This window comes from Bemisia tabaci, chromosome 9 (genome assembly GCF_918797505.1).
Source record: "Bemisia tabaci chromosome 9, PGI_BMITA_v3".
Taxonomy (NCBI): Eukaryota; Metazoa; Arthropoda; class Insecta; order Hemiptera; family Aleyrodidae; genus Bemisia; species Bemisia tabaci.
In genome coordinates, this window is record NC_092801.1 from 32,182,742 (window position 1) to 32,195,454 (window position 12,713).

The following is a 12,713-nucleotide window of genomic DNA, read 5'->3' on the forward strand; positions in this document are numbered from 1 at the left end:
CGCTTAAATTTTTCCGTAGCACTTTTCTTCAAGAATCTGATAAGATTTTGCTTGAGGCAGATCAAAAAACTGAAATTTGTTCGAATAGCTTTCTAGATTCACAATACACGGTCTCGTGAAGGTGCGTCGTTGACCTTGCAGTGTTGGATCGTGAATTCTCTTGTTGTGCTGCTTGCCTTTTTTGAAATCTCTGTAAATGAAAACTAAAGGGGTTGATATGTGCGAGTTAATGACGCGCCTTATCAACACATTGTGTTGGAGTTCACTGCTTGTTTTCTTTTCTTTTTTTTAACGAATCTCGAGTAACATTCAACAGTATAACTTTAGAAATAGATTCTTTCAAGGGAATACAGTAATTTCCCTCAGCAAAAAATTAAAAACGCAGACAAATTATTCTGCAGGTTTTGAAAATTATATACGTAGGTTCACGCCTACCTCAAAGGTTTTCAAAATAATACAACTTTTCCTTCTGTATTTTCATTTTTTGCAATTTCTAATCCTTCCGTGGAAAAAACTGCCAGAGATTATCCTCTAAAATCGTGATGCTATACCCCCAATTTGTCGGTTGACATAGCTATCGGGCATTTCCAATAAATTGTGATAGTGCCGCAAATCAAGTTGGAGTAGCACCTAAATATTTGGGTTCGTAACCTAATTCATTGGGGCACTACAACAATTAATTGGAAAGTTCCATATCTTCCAAAAACCCCTGCCTCTTTTTTCTCCGTGTCTCATCGCCTGCTAAGATAATTTCAAAAGTTTGTTATTCCGTTAAATTTTCCATTAAAAATTCGGAAAAATTGTCCTTTTCGTGTTCCGATGTTAAGTTGTCCCTGGAATCTCCCTTAATGACAGAGTGAACCACATGGGAACCTCCCAAATAAAGAAGCTGCCTAAAGCAGCAGATATACCTGCGAGTTACAAGCGCTTGTTGAAAGTGAAACACCAGTAGGATACCAGGATTTCGATCGCTCGACGTCTTCTATCGAAATCCTCCTTGCCTAGTGGCGAGGCATGAATGATCGATTATCGACATATCCTCATTTGAGGCTATGGCAAGGAATCGATTGTTGAGGCGTTCGTCGCGAACCTCTTGTTTATCGACCCTCTCTCATAGGTTTAAATTAGAGTACCTGTATGACGAGAGTATGGACACATCGCTTCATGGAGGTCTTAGAGCCCAAAAGTGCAGCCATCCTTCTAACCAACTTCTAACACACAAAATTTCACCGCCAGTCTGCAGAGTCTGCAAATTCCAATTCTAACCGAGATGGCCAAGAATGTACAGAAATGAGCGTTCTTCCGCAAAAATGAGTAAATTTATGCAAAAACTGAGTCAAATACGTGCTTTATAAACGACGGCTCGCAACAATAGTATTAGTAAATCGTTCTGTATAATTGAAATTCATATACGGTTGGCTGCATTTCTGGGCCCGCACTTTATTCGCAGAAGCATCGGTGAAGGCCTGATGAATTTTCGGAGTTTCACATCTGTCCATACTCTCGCTATACAGGTACTCTAGTTTAAATGGTAGATCAATCGATATATCGCAAAGCGCGCCACGCCACCGTAGTTGCTTATTGGCGTTGCATTTTCAACAAGCGCTTGTAACTCGCAGGTGTAACTGGGCCTTAAAGAACGAGTATGAGTACATCCCCTAAACCGCGATACAGCCGCGGATTTCCATATAACGAGCCAATCACACCCGACGTCTCCCGACCGTACTCTATGAAGCGGCCCTAGGTGTCAGTAGTCGGTAGTTAGAGTGTTCGGCAAGCGGGAGGGGGAGGGCAGGCGCGGCGCTTCGACGGGGGGGTGGGGGCTGGTGGGGTGCAGGGAGCGGGGGGGGGAGGGAAGGGGGTTCCATTGATTTTTTACTGGCCTAGTTTGTCGCTCACGCCCGACGTTGTGACGTACAAGGCCGCGCTTGGCCCGGTTGCGATTGTCAAGACGGCAAGACGCTTCCAGCTCGCGATGGACACATAGTCCTCGGATAATGAGAGTCAAGAGCGTGGTGTCTCGGACGGGAAAAGCAGGATCAAACGGGTATATTGCTCGGGTAGATATCCATTCGCGTTCCTTGGTATGTGTGTTGCCTATGCGATGAAATTGAAGGCGAACTTTATGTGTGTGTATATCTGCTGATGAAACAAGGTGGAGAAATGGTGCTGGGTTCACACCATTTCGTGGGGAAATCAAAGCCAAGAAGTTCCAAAAATTAAAATTAGAGTTAAAAATAATTTTTTGAACTCTAATGCGCACCAGTACGAAACTGAGGAGGGAGAGTGTTCAGCTCAGGCAGTTTGCAATGGAATATTAAGTTGGAGTCACGTCGAGAGATCTATACCGGTTTGCGCCTTTTTAGACCTCATCAGTAGATCACACTCGGTAATTTTAATTTTTGGAACTTCTTGGCTTTGATTTCCCCACGAAATGGTGTGGACCCAGCACCATTTCTCCACCTTGTTACATTCAGGTTTCGGGCCACTTCTTAGTGTTTTTTTCTTCATCTGCTGATGAACATACACATGGATTGCATTTAGCAAAAAGGAACCAGTGTGATTATAGTTGTTGTAAAATGTTTCTTCTTCATAATTATCCAAAAAATCTTTTTCAGTGGGCAACACCCCCCTCCTCTTAAAGTTTTGGGAAAATCCGTTTTCCGGAATTTCGGAAAAGGTAATGCCGCAAGAAATCTCGTGAAAATTGGTATGTATCCATCATTTGGTATACGCTTAATCGGACCACATTTAACCAAAAGGAACCAGCGCAATTACAGTGATGTAAAAATGTTGCCTCTTCATAATTATCCAAAAAATCTCCCTGAATAGCAAACAGTTTGGGCTTCCCACCGAAAAATTGTTAATTTTAAAGAAAAATAATTCTGTAAATTTTAATACTGTACATAATTTAGCATTTTTTAAAGAAAATGAGAAGTTGCACGATTTTGAAAACAGTGTAATTGCGCTGGTTCCTGTTTGCTGAATGCGATCCACATATATGATCCTCTTAATTGTTTTACAGTTTAAATTGTCACGAACTAATTGCGGTAGGCGCACCAGTCATATAGAAAGTAAATTGGAAATGTAGCCAAAGTGTGTTAAAATCCAGAAAACAGCTTATCTCTTTGAGGGAAAGTTGTGCTCAAATGAGCTTTTTCCCTCTGTAGTAAGATTTCCAGTTTACTGCGGATTTTAACGCGCGTTGGCTACATTTCCAACTTACTGAGTTTACATTGTGTCTCGGATTGGAAAAAAACCGTGATTCATCAAGGAATAAACCAATTGAAGAAAGATCAGGGAAAAATCAGGGAATTTGATCCAGAAACCGGGAATTGTTCCTTTTACCGCGAAGAATTTATGCTATTGCACCTGAGCCACCATTATTGACCACTTGAATAAGTTATCGTCGTTTCTCTCACGAAAAAACGTAACTCAATTTCAATGTTGTCAAATTTCCCAGCGTGAATTGCTTTTTAACCTGGAGAATTTTGAGAATTTCTCCGAGAATTCAGAGAAACCCAAAGTGCCTTCATTGTTCTATGTCTGCAACATGATCATCCCGAGAGCACGAAGATTTGCATAAAAGCGCTCCTTAATTCCATAAATGTTCAATTATCCCGAGGGAACCATCAAGAGCGCCTTCAATTTTGGGATATGCAAAACGGGCATCCCTCGAGTACCAATAGGTAGTTGCATCCAGGTGTTGTTACAATGGGCCTGTTGCAAACTTTTGCTAGAGCAAAAATAAGAGTTGTTTCTTATAGAGAATGCCTCAAAAATCACGATGAGCACATCGACAAAGTTTGAAATGCACTCATAACTTCACAGTCTGCGTAAGAAATTTGCGGTTTTTTGAGCTTCCCGCTTCAAAAACGATACTACGGCACAGGTGAACATTTTGTAAGAGGAGTCGTTCCGTCGTCGGCAATAATCATCATGGCCGACGCCAATCCGCCAAAACACGTTTGAAGGGACGAGATAACACCTGAACTGGATTAGACCAGATAACAATCGGTGTGTTAACGTTCATATTTTCCACGCCCGAATTGGTTGACCTTGAACTCTCCTCGAATTACGCGCGGAACTGCGCGCAAGCGTCGGCCATGATGAATATCGCCGACGATGGAGCGACTCCTCTAACAAAATGTTCACCTGTGCCGTAGTATCGTTTTTGAAGCGGGAAGCTTAAAAAAACGCAAATTTCTTACGCAGATTGTGAAGTTATGAGTGCATTTCAGATTTTGCCGATGCGCTCATCGTGATTTTTGAGGCATTTTCTACAAGAAACAACTCTTATTTTTGCTCTAGCAAAAGTTTGCAACAGGCCCATTATAGCAGCACCATATGAACCCCGGAGGTATGAAATTGATTCGCATAGCATGCACCCTATGTAGGGTGTCTCAAATTAAACCGAAGTTCAGAAGCATATGTTATTTGCGTCAATTTGAGACTTTTTGTTGTATGTTTATCTGTTTTCTCAAATGTCTCCAGTTCGAATCATGCGGCTTTCTAAACTTTTTTTACGGTTGTGGACCAACATTTCTACCTACAAAAAGGCCCCCCATAGTTTTTGGAGTTGAGTGAATTCATGGCCTCAAAAATGACGGTACCTCAAGTTCAAGAGGACGTATTTCTGTCAAACGGAACTGTGTGTATTATGACTTGAGCCCTGGTATGCATTTATTCTTATGGGTCTCAGGGCTCATGTCTTAATGCACATAGTTCCGTTTGGCAGAAATACGTTCAAAAGAGATTTTGGGGGTTGCAATGACCTTAATTCCAAGACCTTCTGCAAGTGATTAGATTTTAAAAAGCTTTCAATACAAGTACTGTCAAGATCATCTGCCAGATTTTTCCATTAAGCTGATTTCCGCCGTGCTAAGGAAGAACGCCGCATGAACATTCAAGAGTTGCCAAATTTTCCTCGATAAACTGTTTATTTTTGCGGAAAGTCATGTATATTTTACCTTGAAATATTCAGATGCTATAAATGAAATTTTGAACAGAACTGTCTGAAAAATTAGATGGAAAATATTCAGGATTTTTCTAGTAAATTAGTGTTTTATCAAAGGAAATATGGCAGCGCCTGAAGGTTCATACGGCGTTTTTCCTTAGCACGGCAGAATATCATATTTTGCTGAGCCAGGAGCGGATCCAGCAATTTGGCAACACAGGATTTCTTCCATTTAAACCTATGTTAAATAATCGATTCTCGTCGGAGCACCTGCTCCCTTCAAGAATCGATAGATTTCCATAGGTTTAAATGGAGGAAAAACAATGTTGCCGATTTGCTGGATCCGCCGCTTTTGGTTTTTCGAGAAACCTATCGATAACGCACAAACATGAACAGAATCCCAGCCCGTTTCGAATCATTTGAACATATTCCTGCCAAACGGAACTATGTGCATTATGACGTGAGCCCTGTTATGCACACATTCTTATGGGTCTCAGGGCTCATGCCTTAATGCACATAGTTCCGTTTGGCAGAGATCCGTTCATTTCATAACGTCATCGACGTGAAGTGCGTGTGCTTTGGGTGCGTGGCAAAAACCGTCAAGTCGAAAACTACCCATGACACGCCTCATTGCTCCGATTGGGGGGTTATCAAACCGCCCCCGCCGAAGAGCGTCCCTGCTAAATGAGCAGGAAAACCGTCGCTTTGTCGAGGCCTGTTGAGGCTTGCCCGAGCATGATAACCTTTTGCCCCGATTTTTCGTCGCTCCACTGACGTAAGGGCGTACCTCTATTTCCGTGTGAGCCCTGAAAAGTATGGAGTTATACGGAGAACAGGGTTCACGTGGAAACTGAGATACGCCTTTATGTTGGAGGAGCGGAGTTTTGTCGTCTCTACTCCCTGCTCCTTGTCTAATAAAAATTTTAGACTACGTTTTGCTGTACAGGGTGATTTAAGGGTAAATCGTCAGACTGCAGGAGCGTGTTCTATGGGCCAAAATAAGACTTTTTTCTTCCATGAGATTTGTTCCAAAAGTGCTTTTTGAGGGGACTACAACCCCCCCCCCCCTCCCCCCAGTTCTGGGAGATACATCCGTTTCCCAGAATTTTGGTGAAGGTATTCTACCGTGCTAAGGAAGAACGCCGTATGAACCTTCAGACGTTGCCAAATTTACTTTAATAAAACACGAATTTCTCGGTAAACTAATGAATATTTTACTCTCAATTTTTCAAAAATTTTGTTCGTATTTTGTTCTAAAGTTCCTGAAAATTTCAAGGAAAAATCTTCATAATTTTCCTCCAAAATGAACATTTTATTAAAGGAAATTTGGCAACTCCCGAATATTCATACGGCGTTCTTACGGAATCTCGTGAAAATTGATATGCATCCATAATTTGGTATTTTGGTATACGCTTAATTGGACCGCAATTAACAAAAAGGAACCAGCCCAATTACAGTGATGTAAAAATGTTGCCTCGTCATAATTATCTAAAAAATATCCGAGAATAGCAAATAGTTTTGGCTTTCCACCAAAAATTGTCAATTTGAAAGGAAAATAACTGTGTAAATTTTATACTGTACACATATGAAGTATTTTTAAAAGAAAATCAAAAGTTGCAAAATGTTGAAAACGCTGTAATCGCGCTGGTTCCTTTTTGCTTCATGCTATCCAATTATTTAGTGACTTCGGAAAAATCGAAGTCTCATTTAAAACTGGGCTTTTGGGAGAGGGGGGAGGGGGGGGGGAGAGTATCCGAAGTTACAATCAGAGTCAGGAAAAGTCGGTGAATTTGAAAATCAAGATATTATGGAAACCGTGCGCATACCCTTGTGCCCCTCCCCTCCCCTCTCCTTTCGATCCGCAGCTCGGGAGAAGTCGATCCCTCGGAGATTGAAAGGCCACGAAGTGACGTAGTGCTGTAATTTTCACCTCCTCTAATGGCTCTAATGGTCATCGGTTCAATAATTTCTCCAAAGGTCAGCGTGCACGTTCCCCAAAATGAACAACAAACATGACCGGCTGATGAGTAGGAAGTTGCAATTAAGGGCCTTGAGGCAGTTGCAACTGTAAGTGAAGTTGCCATATCTACTGACTGTTTAACAGAAAATATGATTCAAGTTCCGTTATCACATGAAATGCATTTTGAAAGGCGGAACTACTATCTCTCCTGGCTAATTTAAGAAACAACGTATGTACGATTAGTTTCTCTATGCAGATAGGTGCTTTTACGGAAAAGCTAGGAATAAAAGTTCTTCATTGCAAAACTGTAGTCTATATCTTGGAGCTCCTTGACTTCCCAAATTTTCATGTTTTTGTCAAAGTTAGACTTGATTTTGCAATAAGGAACTTCTGTTCCTAGCTTATCCGTAAGAGCACCTGTCTGCTTAAGGAAACGAATGATTCGTAGGTTTTTTCTAAAATGAGCCAAAAATAATAGTTCTTCATTACTTCTCCTAGTCTGTTCTAGAGATCTATTGACAAAGCCAATTTCCATTAAGTTTAAGGGCTACTGACACTATAAATCGCTAAATGAACGATTACACGACGAAATTTTGGATTTTTTCATTTAAAAAACCCTTTCATTTTCTGTCATTGGTCATTCTGGAGTTTGGATGGGCCGAACTTTATGAGTTTTGCAGCTGGGTTCATATTAATGGGCTTTCAGTTTATCGTGAGGTGGCTTTTTTGGGTTTTGAGGTATGATATTCAGGAGCGGCACTTTGAGGACATACGAGAGAATATTGGGTTAATTAAAAATACATTTCACTTTCAAAACTTTCCCGTAAATTTGACTAACTGTCCCTACGACAGATAGCCCCTTGTAGTTTTCGCAGTCATCCTTCTTTCCTGTTTTGTGTATAGCTGAAATCCAGGACTCTTTCCATTCCTTTGGTAAAAAATACATTTAGGATGATTCTGCTCAAATAGGTCCAATACGATGCTGATGAACTGCAAACGCCAACATAACGTACCGCAACGTAACGTAAAGTAAAGGTGGTCAAGTAACCGTGACTGCATGCAATAATAATCTATACTATAAGCTCCGAGACCTCCTAATTTTGCGTAACTGGTAACGCTTAGTTCCAGCCTTCTACCGGGCCGATTTTCATGATTTTTGCGGCAATCGACGGGCAATTGTCTCTAGATTAGCCAACTCTTTTCAGATTTTCAAAATATGGACCAGGTTTTTTTATATTACGTGGTAAAGTTGCGGATTCTCCCATTTAAACAATGTAAATTTATACTTTTTGTCATAGTTCGTTTGAGCGTTCTACCGGGCCGATTTCCATGATTTTTGCGTAAATCGAGAGGTAATAGGCCCTAGATGAGCCCGCTGTAATCAGATTTTGGAAAAAAGACCCAGGTTTTTTTAAAATCACGTTATAAAAGTGAGTGAGTTTATAGAATGCTCCGGTACTGCTACCGCTATGCGCGGGAGGATGCGCAGTGGTCGAGGAGGTTGCTCAGTAGCTGTGTAGCCTGCGCATCAGCTCTACACTTATCTACACAAGATTCGCACCAAGAACCCTCCCGCCGAGCGGTGACTGAGTCGTCTAAGACGTCGAATGACTCCACCTTAAACTCGGTGTAGGTTCGATCCCCGACTTATGAAATCTTAATTATTACCTGACTATCATTGTTCATTGTTTTACTGCACTATTTCATCAATCAGTCATTCCAAAACGCGTCCTTTTAATTTTAAAGTAATTTTAAGTAAAGTTTAAAATTAAAGTATACCTCATATCGTAATTGTTTAGGGGAAAAATAAAACTAACACTGATAGAAGGGTAAAAATAGGGCCGCGAAGCGGCCCATTGATGGCGCGGAGCGCCTTCAGGGGGTTGGGCCGCGTAGCGGCCAGGGGGCGTAGCCCCCTAGTTTCACATATTCATGATTCTTTCATCAGCTTGTCATAACCATACCGCATGTGTTGTTGGCCATCGTCTAAGATACCGTCATACACTCAGCTTCCGTGGTGTAGTGGTTATCACATCCGCCTAACACGCGGAAGGTCCCCGGTTCGATCCCGGGCGGAAACAATTGTTTTACATAATTCATATCTGGACCGCGTTGAGCAGAAAGGAACCAAGCCACATCAAGTATTGGCAAATTCCATTGAACATGTAAATTTTTTACATGAAAACGGTACCTACGGGTTTATGCCCTGGTAAAAATTGGCGATAAGAGTTGCGTTTCAAAATACCATAGTAATTCTTATAGCTGGCTAAAGAAGGCTACAGAAAATCATATAGCTGGCTGTAGAATGCGGAGAAAATCATACGGCCGGGCTATACGAAGCAATAAAAAATTATGCAGCCGGGCTATAGTTCCTATAGCCGGGCTTTACACTTTATCGCCTGACTGTTGCTTTTTCGCCATCGATTATAAAAGGCTATAAGAAATTGTGTAGAAATTCGTGTGCTTTGGGAATCATTAAGTTTGATACGAAACCACCTTAATATTTACAAAACACACGTTATATTTTCCTTTAATACATATTTTTTTTCATCAATTAAAACGAGAGTAATCCATGCAGGTTGTGCAAACATTTCAAAATCATGAGTTGAATAACGCTGACTCCGCCAGATTAAATATTAGAGCCTAACATAAAGCGGAGCGGCGACGCACTGGCGCCTACAAACCTAACAGAGATACTTCACGCATTGCGCAACGCGTGAAGTATCCCTGTTAGGTTTGTAGGCGCCAATGCGCGTTTCGCGCTGGCTGCCCGCCTGCCGCACCGCAGCGTGCCACGGCGCTTGAAGCAACTATTTCACACCAGAGGTATTGTGCATCGAGGTATTGATTTTTTTTCATCAAGTTGCGCAAATCAATTTGATGCAAATGAATTTGATGCTTGTCGCAATGATCATTCCTGCGAGGTCTCAAAAATGGATGCTTTTATATCAAAAGGAACTATATCTATTCCGGCATGAGCACTGTCATGCATGTATTCTCACGGATCTCAGGGCTCATTTCAGAATGGATATGGCAGCGTTTCATTTAAATACGTCCAAATATATTTTCTCTGGTCCCCAGAAACTCCCCCGACACTTGAGTCTCCCAAGAAAATGATCCCTACTGCCGTGATAAGGAAAAACACTGTATGAACCATACATTTCCGCTGATTAGAACACTAATTTCTTGGGGATCTCATCAACATTTTCATCCAATTTTCATGAAAATTTCGCTCAAAATTTAATCGAATGTATCAGAAAATGTCAAGGATAAAGGAGGGGATTGGAGGAGAAGGCACATAAGTGCAGTTTTGAGGAAATGGAGTTATGAACGAAGTCAAGTAAAACTAGTTTTCGTGCATATCCTGAGAAAAATTCGTTCCAGATTCCAATTTTTAAGCATTTAAAAGTCCGTTTGAACTCTCTTTCTGCCGTAAGGATCCACGTAATTTCAAAGCTGCAAACTTGTATTTCTCGAAATAGCAAAAACTGCACTTATTCGCCTTGTCCTCCAAGTCCCTCATATATTCATTACTATCTTCAAAAACATATATGAATCGGTGAGTTCGAAAACACACCAACTCGGGTTTTTTTCGATTTTCACTTTTTTACGGTTCAGTAACACTCATGAAATAGAAGCATCTGCACGCAAATTAAGGAAATTTGGAAATTGCAATCGTATAAGTGCTCGAAACAGCGACGGGAAAAGAGAAGAATCGAAGTATTTCATTGTAAATACCAATTTTTGGCCATTTCAAGGAAAACGTGTGACCATCCGATTTTGCTGTTTTCTTTTTTCGGTTCAGTATACCTTGTACCAACAAGTTATATAAATATTGAGGACTAACTTCTTCGCCTGCTGCGCAGTTTTAGGTGTTTCCTGAACATTTTTTTTCCCGTGTTGGTGTGTTTTCGAACTCACTGATTCATATTCAATAAGTACACCTTTGGCAACATTTGAAGTATCATTCGGCGTTTTTCCTTCGCACGGCAGCCTAATTCAGGATCAACTTGAAACTACCCCCAAAAATGATCAAATCGCACAATCCGCACGATCTGGCAAGAGCTTTCGTTGTTTTAAAGATAAGTACTCGTATTTCGTAATTCTAACTCTCCGAGAAAAACTATTTTCCAGCTGGTCCGAGCTTTGCGGCGGAAAACACGGCGCACAAAGGAATAAAGGAAGACGGACGAGGCGGGGAGGGGCGGAGAGGAGGAAACAAAGGGGTGATGAATTCGAGAGATCTTTAGAAATTCTGAGCCGCGTCATGGGTGACGGGGCGGGGGGAGGGAGGAGACTTAAATTTCATTATGTAAGTACGCCGGGGCCTGGGCCACGGATCAGAAGTTGAAAATGGATTCGGATGGATCCTAAAGCACCCTGTTGCCATTTTGGGCTTGACCATAAAAACAAAACCGGGGTGTCTACAGGTCCGAAAAATCTAGCAACTCCAGGGAGGCAAGTTTCGAAAAATCACGGAGAAAATAGAACTGTGTTGAGCACCAGAATCTGCGCCTCAGCACATGCGGCGGATCAGGGTGTCTACAAGTCCGGAATTTCCGGAAAGTCCGGGCAAAGTACTGATTTTTTAAGGGCAGTCCGGAAGTACTGAAAAAGTGCGGAAATTCCACCAGAGGGTACGGAATTTTTCAATTTTTTCGTCATTTTTGTTGAAATTTGGGCGAGGAATTCAAATTTTCGAAATTTTTCGAATTTTGTCGAATAAAGGTACTGACAAAGTACTGAATTTTTCTGTTGAGGAGGTACTGAATTTCTTGGAATTGTACTGAAATAGTACTGCAAAAGTACTGATTTTTGGCCAGCCTGTTTTAGTAGACACCCTGCGGATGATGATTTTGCTTTACCCCTCCAATCCGCACTAGGGCACAGCCGGTTACTGTCCTCAGCACATCCCTCCTGTACTTTCGTACATACTTCCTCTACTAGGCGACATATTTTCCTTAACTCCACCACATCCGGCGGAAGCTAAAGCAAAGTTGATTCTATTTTTCTCCGTGGTTAGCACGGAGAAAAATAGAACTGCGCTGAGCACCGACTTTGCTTTAACTTCCACCGGATGTGGTGGAGTTAAGGAAAATATGTCGCCTAGTAGAGGAAGTACGTGCAAAAGTACAGGAGGGATGTGCTGAGGACAGTCGCCGGCTGTGTCCAAGTCCAGATCGGAAGGGTAAAGCAAAATCGACGTATGTGTGTTTTTTCAGACGTGAATTTTAAGTCATATCTTCAAGAAATAACTCTCCTTTCTGCTCTAGTTGAAGTTCACAAGAGGACCATTCGCCTGCAAAACCTTAATATTTTTCTTCCAGCTTTTCATTCCATGTTTTTTTTTTCTATTCAAGTGACTCTGCTTTGATAATTTTTCGTGTAAACTATTCTTATGAGTATTAATTCCAGAAAAACATGAAAAAACTCGAGAGAATCCAAGTAGACACCCGTCAAAATCTGAGAAAAGGCAGGGGATTTTGAAATCCAAGCAAACTTGTCACCTTTTTTTTTGTTTGTTTGTTTATTCGCCATCCAATAACGTTATGACAGAATTAAAATTTTACATCAAAAGAAAATAGAAATATCGATAGAGAAAAAATAAATATAAATACAAAATGGTTAATCAATTATTGGGTGGCTGCCGGAATCACCGTTAGGGGAAATAAAGGGGAAAATTGTCACCTATGTCATAATATATGAAAGGAACTTTGGCAAAGTTCAAAAGCTCTTAAAACATTCTACCTTAGCAAGGCAGTACACGCGATTGATAATCCAAAGCGTTTTGTTTCT

General features: G+C 41.2%; 1 protein-coding gene and 1 non-coding gene across 9 annotated transcripts in view; both read left to right on the top strand.

Annotated features, from left to right (window-relative positions):
* The window catches only part of Cadps (calcium-dependent secretion activator 1), a 259,032-nt gene that overhangs the window by 52,075 nt on the left and 194,244 nt on the right, over positions 1–12,713 (top strand). The gene's annotated exons all lie outside the window — the stretch shown is intronic.
* TRNAV-AAC (transfer RNA valine (anticodon AAC)) lies at positions 8,926–8,998 on the top strand. Its single transcript has one exon. It is a non-coding gene; the product is annotated as a tRNA-Val (tRNA).